Consider the following 10,222-nt stretch of genomic DNA (forward strand, 5'->3'; position numbering starts at 1 on the left):
TGTTAATGATTGTAGATATTTGAAGGGCATCTCCCTCAAAAACAACATTTTTCCAACCATTCTGAATTGCCCATTTCATACTCTCACGTAACGCCAAACATTCTAATATTCCGGGATCCCAAATGTACCTGAAAGTCGCCGAGAATTTCCCCTGTATAGATTTCGTAACATCTGTGGCTACGACGCCTATGAATCCTTGATGCTTAGACCTGTCCACTGCTGCGTCGTAAATTAATTTCAAGAATCGAGGGTCCATCGCAGAAGATGTTTGGGGTACCCTTATACGAGCAGTGCTCTTGGAATCAACCAGGTTCTTCTCTGCCTTCAAATAATCAGAAGCTGCTTCAATGGCAAGAGAAATTACGGAAGCCACTGGATCTGAAAGGCCCTTGAAAATGGAATTATTACGGGACTTCCAAATGTGCCATAAGAGGAAGCAAAAAAGTGAAGGGTTAATTTCCTCCGTTTTAATTTTTTCCAGCTCTGAAATACTATGCAACCAAATCTCTGAGAAACATCCATGTGGAAGCAGGTCTGGGCGAAGCCGGAAGGGAGACGAAAACCAGATTAATTTCGATCGGGGGCAAAGGAAAAGCAAGTGGATTAGTGTTTCTGTTTCTTCGCAGAAGGAGCATTTCGGACATGCTTTGAGTCTTTGGTGTAAAATCGATGTTGTAGGGATACCATTGTGCAGACATCTCCAGATGAATACTTTGATCTTGGAAGGAATGGTTAAACCCCAAAGGAATTGCCAGTCAGATTTTTTATACGATGTGATAAGAGATTGATATTCCCGAAATCCATTATTGTAGGCTACATGGTATCCGGACTTTACAGAATACTTGCCATCCGTAGTATAATGCCACACGAACTCATCTCCCTGAGGCCAAAGAGGAAGGGGGAGTGCCAGGATTTGAAGAGCATCCTCCCTGTGGTAAAGTTGTAAAATTAACTCCGATTTCCAATCTCTGGTCTGGGGATCAATAAGGTCGGAGACTAATTCAGGGGTAGCCATGGTCGTAGGATTAAGTCGAGGCAGAAATGGATATGAATTTGGAATCCAAGGGTCCTTCTGACACCGAACCTGATTGCCATCTGAAATATGCCAAATAAGACCTTGCTGCAGTAACTCTCGACCTTGGAGCAGGCTTCTCCATCCCCACGAGGGTCCGCTGGACAATTTAGATTCCAACATGGATGTGAGTGGAAAGTATTTACTTTCATATACTTTGTATAGGAGGGAGTCTTTATTAGACATGACCCTCGAAAATTGTTTTGCCAAGAGAGCTTTGTTGAATGCCCTGAGGTCCTTAAATCCCAACCCCCCCTTCCCACTTACGAGTACACATAGCTGACCAAGAGATCCAGTTCATTTTGCGCTCGTCCTTTTTCTGACCCCACCAGAACTGTCTAATGATTTGATGAATACGATTGCAGAGTGTTTTGGGGAGCTGAAAAGACATCATGGCAAAAATAGGAATGGCAGTGGCAATCGCTTTTATCAGGATCTCTTTTCCAGCGGAAGAAATAAATTGCTCCTTCCACCCTTGAAGTTTCGCTGAAATCATGGCCAAAATTGGAGCAAAGGAGTGTTTTTTTGATCTCATAATTTGAAATGGTAGACCCAGATATTTTCCTTGGCAGGCATTTTGCGGAATACGCAACATCTCAGAGAAAAGAGTTCTTTGGTAAGGGTCCGTATTTGCACTAAATAAGACTGCAGATTTTTGAAAATTAACAACCTGACCACTTTCCGCTGCATACTGCGAAAGGAGAGAGCCAATAGAATGCATATCCTCCAGGGAAGCCCGTGAAAAAATTATGGTGTCATCAGCAAACAGAAGATGTGTAATCGTGGGGCAACGATAATTAAGCTTTATACCATGAAGCGATTTGGATTGGACCGCTAAATTGAGAATATGAGTCAGATCTTCCGAGCACAGAACATAAAGCAATGGTGATAATGGGTCACCCTGACGAATCCCTCGATGCGGTGACAGAAAGCCATGACAAGATCCATTGATTCGGATAGAATATGAAACAGACTGGATGCATTCCATTACCCACCTAATAAAAATTCCATGGAATCCCCACAATTGGAGAGTACCCTTTATATACGACCATTCCAAGCTATCATACGCTTTTGCAATATCCAACTTTAATGCCATGAAATGTTGATTCCCTGTTTTCTTTGTTTTCAAATAATGAAGAACCTCATGTGCTATTAGTATATTATCAGCAATTGATCGACCCTTGGTAAAAGCGTTTTGCTGTTGGGAGATGAGTAAAGGCAGAATTCTTTGCAGTCTCAGAGTGAGAATCTTCGATATAATTTTGTAGTATACTGTACACAGGCTGATTGGGCGATAATCTGAAACTCTTAGAGGCTTGTTGATTTTGGAATTAAGGTAATGATGGTATGATTAAAGCTTCGGAGCATGTGACCCCCCTGAAAGAACAACTTGATCGATGTAGTAATATCACCCCCTATAAGGTACCAGAAGTGATGGAAAAAAATAGATGCGAATCCATCACTTCCTGGCGCTTTAGATGGATTAATTGAGAAGACCGCCTCCCTAATCTCATTGTCCGTGATTGGTTTGCAAAGAGATACATTTATGTCTTGAGAAACCTGTTTCGGAAAAGCACTTCTTGCTAGCATGGGACCTGGGTTAGAGGAGGTAAATTGCTTATTGAAAAAAATCAACGATGAGTTGGTGGATGCTAGCTTCCTGGGAATGGTAGCGGTTATCGTGATCCAGTAATCCTGCAATATGATTTCGACGTCGACGTTGAATAGTTGATGCATGGAAGTATCTTGTATTTTTGTCCCCTCTTTGGAGCCATGTCTGACGGGATTTTTGCTTCCAAAATAGTTCCTCCTCTTGTCGAGCATTAAATAGGTCATCTTCTAGCGCCCTAATGCGGTTCCATTGAATGAACTGAGGTTGTTGCTGCCTTTCTCTCCTTAACAAGGATGTTATTAGATTTATTTTTGATTCTGCATTGTTCTTATTTTGCTGTTTCCATCTGATGATCTTGTGACGACAATTCTTCAGCTTCTGAAATATACGGTACATTGGACTGCCCGAATAATGTGCTTGCCATGTATTTTCCACTAGAGAAATGATTTCATTGTTGTGAATCCAGGATTTGTCAAAGTGAAAAGATCCAGATGATCGTGTCATCGTTGTGTCCGTATCTAGGAGGATGGCACAATGATCAGAGCCTATGTCGTCCAGATGATAGTATTTGCCATTGTTAAAGTACTGGATCCAGTGTGAATTGGCAAAGCATCGATCAATCCTCTCTTGGATGAGATAAGGATATGGGCGTTTGTTACTCCAAGTAAAATCACACCCTATGTAATCTAAACTAAACATATTTAACTTGGATATGAAATCCTTGAAGATTACATGTTGTAAAGGAACAAAAGGGAGGCCTCCTAATTTGTCATCCTGACTAAGGACTTCATTAAAGTCCCCCAAAAAAACATAAGAGGCTCCTAAACTATGCTGAAGATTAGCTAAGCTTTGAATTTGGCCATCCCTACAAGACTGTTTTGTACTCAAATGACACGCCACCAAATTAAAACTAGACATAGAAGATAAAGCTATGCTCATAGCTACAGAAAAAGAGTCAGATTGTTGAATGATAACTTGCACATTGGAACTCCAAAAAATAGCAATGCCGCCTGAAAGACCCCATGGATCCACGACAAACTGGTTTTCAAATTTTAAAGCTTTGGTCATTTGCATTACTTTTGATTGTGTGTTTTTCGTCTCTGCTAATATGAGAACCTCTGGAGAATTGTCTTTGCATATCTTGTAAAGTTGTTGAATTGTCAAGGGATTCCCCAACCCTTGGCAATTCCAAAACAATATCTTCATGGATCTCGTTGAGACCCTTCGGGGGTGGCCTCTGTGTCCCTCAAAAAGATGATAGTGTCAAACTGTTCCAGTTCCTGAATCCACTATGATGAAGGCAACTCAGGCCTGTAGAAGTTGTGGACATTATGGACCGTAGTTGAGATATCTTGTGTGTTGCTGGCAACCCTATAGGTATCCTCCTCATTCTGCACAATCCAATCCAGCTTGCGTTTCTTCTCTGTCATTTAAACAGTAACCTCCGTGTGAATAGCCATTGATGAATCCTGACGAAACAGCCTGGTCCATTTCCTCTCTTTCCTTTCTGACAGTGTTTCCTCCATCGCATATCTATCCATATTATTATCTCCAAATGTTGCATGCATAGAATAGTCATCCACACAAACTTCTTGGAAGAGAGCAGCAATTTCCTCATGGAAAGCATCATTACAGTCATATGATCCATTTGGGTTGAAAGGGTTATTTCGGTGGAGAAGATCTAAGCAAACCTCAACCTGTTCAGCTTCTGAGAGAAGTAAAGTGGTGCCAGCATTGATAAACTTAGCCTTCAGATGAGGGCTGAGGATCTGGATTAAATGTGGAGGCAGGTAAACTGGTTTTGGGGGTTTAGTGTCACGACCCGAATTCCACCCTAATCCAAGTCACGACCGGTGCTAGGGAATGAGAATGGTTGTTCCGAAACCCGTAGCAAGCCTAGAACCTCTAAAAAATTTTCGCAAATATTATTACTGGATCGTACCTCGCGTACGATCCGTTTTCAGAAAACACCGTTAAAACCTTTCTCGTTTAACGCAAACACATTTCTGAAATTATACATATAAGCGAATTATGGTTTCAGAAGTACTGGTTGGATAACTGTATTATCTCAACCCTTGCTTCCATCTGAAAACCTGGCATGTAAGCATTGGAAAACCAGGGACTTATCTTTCACTTGCCTTAACACATAGGCAGCCCCGTTCCCAACCACACGCCGCTCTTAATATGTTTAATAAAATAAAGCGGACACCTCTGCGTCTCGCAACGGTGGTATTAAACATATTAAAATACACAGCGGACCGGTTACACATAGCCGGCGTATATAAAACATATTGTTTTTGACCCTCACAAAAACACATGAGGCCGACTCGGTAAATATATACAATATGCCACTAAGCAGCCACCCTAAAGGTACACACGTGCACTAGATCCTATCAGAGTATCTACAAACAGAGAACTAGTGGCACGGCTGCTGGCACATCACACTTATACTATTGCAGCACACTAAGAGTACAAAATCCTATGTACATTACCAAAGAAGAGCTTTACTGAAGAAGGGATGTGGAAGCTCGACTGACCTCAAAGATCGTTGCCTGAAAATTGGGAAACAACAACGGGGTCAGAAATATAAATATTTCTGAGTGAGTAGACAGTTTACAAATAAATACCAAAATCGCATAATATATATATAAAACAGTTATATATATAAAATATTACCAATACGTTGATCCATATGAAACCCTAGTCCGCAATTGTCCTAACAGACACACTCATCTCACGAGCTTATAGACAACAGAATAAAGACCGTGACCCGAGTCACTGCCGTCCACTTCTGTATCTCTGGTACCTGAACCGTAATCATGAAACAGCCATCGCGGTTTTACCCGCGACCGTAACTGTATTACTGTCGTCTCAGGGTTTACCCGTGAAGTCAGAGCATCTACTTTCCCAATGACTTACACGACAAACATACCTCTATACCTCGACAGAAGTATATCTAGAAATCGGTGTTGGTGATCACGCAACCCTATTGCCGCCCAATAGGTAGCTCGTTCCAATGGACCTCTCTTGGCTAGTTTATACTATTGCGATTATGGATTTAAAACAGTTGAATACTGATATTACAAAGTAAACACGTAAACTCACAGTACTGCTAAGTTACTACTTAGCACCGTCGTAGGTGTGACAGACTCCACTGAGTCCTGGTCTGACTGCTGGACAGCTAGTCGGATCAAACATTTAAAACACACAAGCCAAACATCAATACTCATTTCTGGTATAAACATCTAGGTCCTGAAATTTAGGTTTAATCAAATCATTCAATTCACATAACATATAGCACGTATGGTCTCTTTCTCTTTAAAAACCATTTAAACCGTTTTCACCTCGAGAAAACGTTTAGACTTCACTCTAGAAGTCATTTTAGGTATAGCAATACCTAATTAAAATCATTTACTAGTATCGACTTGATTGCCAAAGCAATTCACAGTCGACTACTAATTATTTAGCAACATCGTTTGCTAAATCTTTTAAACCGGTTAAACGTCGACTTTAACTCTTTTAAAGTCCTTTTTAAACGTTTAACTTTACTTTTAAAATCATATTTTAAAAGTCTTTAGCTTAGGTTTAAAAACTCTTTTCACTTTCTTTCAAAAGAAGTTATCGTTTTTAAACGTTTTAATTGGACGAAACTACTTCAAACGGATAGGGCAAAAAGCCCCAAAAGAATTTTCACGTTAACTGTTGCGCGCCTCCATTCCTAAGCTAGCACCTCAATGTTGTTTCTGAACAACAAAGAATGAGGCTGTGTCCTAATTTTTGAAACCTAATGTTATATTTATATATTTGATCAAAGTACACTTTAATACTAGCTCAATTATGCACTTTAAACCAACTTTTTAACTAGTCGTTCGTAGCTCAAACAGAAACGACTTCCAAATTTCATGAAACTTTACCCAAAAATCTAATAAAATATAAAAAGAATAAAAATATAATTTTTATTCTCATCCGACTTATATTTTATTTTTAATAAATCATTTTCGATTTATTAGGCCTATATTGGCCGCGCTTGATAAAATTTCTATTCCCAAATTTTATCAAATTTTCACGATAACCTTTTTAAAATATTCTGCGAATATTGACACCAAAAATATTCGCACGGGACTTATGGATTATTCTGCACCCAATTCATAAGTCTATATTATCCCCATTAACTATATAAATAACCAAATTTAAATTTCTAAAATTCAAATTCGAAATCCTATTGCCACAATATACTTTTAGGGACATTTGTAAATTAAATTTATCTTTAAATTTAATTTACCTACTCCCGTCTAATAAAATATTAGACACGTGGCAATATTTTATCCCTTAAAATTCCGGGTTATTACATTCTCTCCCCCTTATATAAATTCGTCCTCGAATTTACTTATACTTCTTCTTTTACTTATATAACCAAAGAATACTCTTTCCATTTCATGTTCTATGCTTTCCACAGCATAAACATTACTACTGCCGTCTGTGGCATAACTGCTGTCATTTATGGCACAGTTGATGTCGTCTATGGTACAATTGCACAGCTGTGCACTATTGTCAACTCACTACCTTTCGTTTATCAACTTTTCTATCTCTACTCCATTTGTCCTTATAGACCGTATACTTTTCTTTATTAATACACAAATGCTTATATTAGCATCTTGCAGTTCTCCTCTAACTGCATCTTATATCTCTCAATAACTTCCTATTTCATCTCACTTTTCACATATAGGTTCTCATCTGATAACCTTGACTTCTGTTATCAGAAGTCTGGGTACTTATTGACTTCGGATTATTCCCTTATGTTTCTTCTTTTTGAGCCTACTTTGGCTACCCGGATCGCATATTCTGAAGCGTCCGTTTACCAAACAAATTTAATATTTCTATAGTCGACAATACGTTCTACAACTTCCATTTAGACTTCGAGTTAAGATTCTTTCTCGAAGGTATCGGAAATTGACCTCAAAGTTGGCTCTTTAAGCTAATTTTAAAAGACTACGAAACTGCCGTCATGGCTGTTATTGAAGCCAATGAACTATGCATTTAAACCAGTCTTTTTCCCAATATTATTTCATATTCTTATATTTTGACATCCAATCTACAACTTTCATGAAGAGTCGAACTTAATCCGACCTCTTTTCGATTTCCGAAAACGTCCTTGAAGTTGACTACTAGCCAAACTTGTATTCTTATAGCTTTATACCCTTAATACATCTTATTACTTTCTCTTTTCGTTGTACTTCTTTATAGACAGTACAAGCTTTGAACTCATTTCTGGGATATCAGCTTATTACTAAGTCTCATGATATCACCTTTGAATTCACTTTCTTTTTATTCTTTGAACTTTCTAGTTCGCTGTTATTATTGGTTGTACATTTTATTGTACCTTTTATAATTAAGATTTTTAATCTTATTATAAATTTGTTTCACATCTTTTACTCGTTTTAGGGTAATATTGGTTAAGTATTTTCAATCTCTAACCTTACCCTCTTCATCTGTTGGAACTCATGTTCCATAAACAGACTACTCTTCCTTAACATCCTTTACACTCTCTTATGATTCTATATCTTGTATATAATGTCTTTTATCTTCTCATGATTCTATATCTTGTATAGAATGTCTACTAATTCCTTATCAGTCTATAGTAACTTCCTGTTACAGATTGAATTACTGGTTTTCTCTCATTAATGATGTGGTTGTACAGGTGTAAGGGTAGGTTATAACTTAATTATCTCACCTTGAAACACCTTCTCACTTACTCCACAATCACACAAAACTATACTCTCGTTACTAGCTTTCGGTATTTCCAAGGTTAATTAGACTTCTTAGCCTCTTTCCACATACATATTCTCCTTGTTCACAGCTAACAGTTATTATAACTGTACTATAGCTGTTACTATCGCATTTAATTAACTAACTATCAACTTTAGCTCCGTTTTCAAACATTTCACTTTGAAAACAAAATGTTTATTAACATTTTTCTACTTTTAGTCGGCCATACTATACATATTTCTGGCCCTACATTCAATGTACATGTACACTACATGTATATTCCGTTACCAGACAGCCTAGACCTCATAGTCATAAGGCTTGGTTCTCGGAATTTTCATCTTTTGAAACTACTGTCTCATTACAGCTTTCAAATTTATTTATATACATATCTGGAGCTTATGTTGATAATTCCAAGTTAATTAAAGTTTATACTTCTTATCGTTGTCACTTGCACTTTTGGCTTACCGCCAAAATTTCACGCAAGTTCCACGACAATATCTTCATCATCGTGCATTGTCTACCTCTCCGTTCGACGATCGCAACGGTTAAAACTTAGATAACCGTCTTGGGATTGTCATATCCCAAAATCAAACCGATCTAACGGTTCGATCACAAGTTATTAGGGTTTTACTATACCATGTTAGTTTGCAGACAACTTTTGAAACTTACTCCTTCAATTCACTATCTCCATCTCATTTGCACCTTGATAACATCTTTATCAAGTGTTGGTTCAAGGTTTGATAACTTTTTAAGTATATTACTTATTCATTTTATGATTTGTTAATCATTTTCTTAATGAATATCTGTTAACACGACTTAACCAACTCCGTCAGTCGTTAACATATTCATTAATCCTCTTTGCTTATATCAGAACTAGTAGTGTATCCACTTGGTTCTGAGAATACTCATACTTCCTTTCATAATCTTTCTCTTAGATATTTCATTGTTATTTATCATTTAAGTGCTGAGGTTTACTTCTCTCAGACTTATGAATTATGGTTTATCTAACCATTCGTATGGATTCAAGAGATATGTCCATTACTGACATCTGCTCTGTCTGTAGGACTAATCTCCAATCCGTTTAATTAAACACGTACGTATGACTTCATTCACATGTAGCTACTTAAAGTCAAACAAACCGAGTCGTGTTCAATTAGATCCTACTCTCTTATCTTAATCGTGACAATTCACTATTGTCTATTCTCGAACTTTTATTTACCTTAAAAGTTCAGTACTAGACTTCTAACAGTCAATTTCTGAGTAAGAATATAGATTCTCACTTTCTCTAATCTTCCCATGCTTTCATTAATCTCTAATGTCTCGGAATGAAACATTAGAATCTAGGTCTTTATTATTTGTCGTTATAATAAAAACCGTTATTCTTTATCCCCTTTTTTTTCCATCTACCTTGTCACTATCACAGAGTTTTCGTTTAAACAAATACAGATTTGTCTCGCGTACACTAACGCTTAACAAATACAAATCAATTTGTCAGACAAATCAAGCTGTCCCTTCTGAGACAATTATGATTTGCCCCTGCCGGCAGGCCTTTTTAAATCTCACTTTTCAACAAATTGTGAATTCTCAAATTCACGGTTCAAAATATTTTTCATACAATTGTGCTTCAGGGTGATGACATCTCTCATCCCCAAAGAGTTGCTATCTCAATTCACTTTTCTTTGATATACTGATATATCAAGATATATGATGCATGCCCTAATCAAAATCATTTTATGTAATATATATCATATATATAAAATTCAGGTATGCTT

Source organism: Mercurialis annua, linkage group LG3, assembly GCF_937616625.2.
Source record: "Mercurialis annua linkage group LG3, ddMerAnnu1.2, whole genome shotgun sequence".
Classification (NCBI taxonomy): domain Eukaryota; kingdom Viridiplantae; phylum Streptophyta; class Magnoliopsida; order Malpighiales; family Euphorbiaceae; genus Mercurialis; species Mercurialis annua.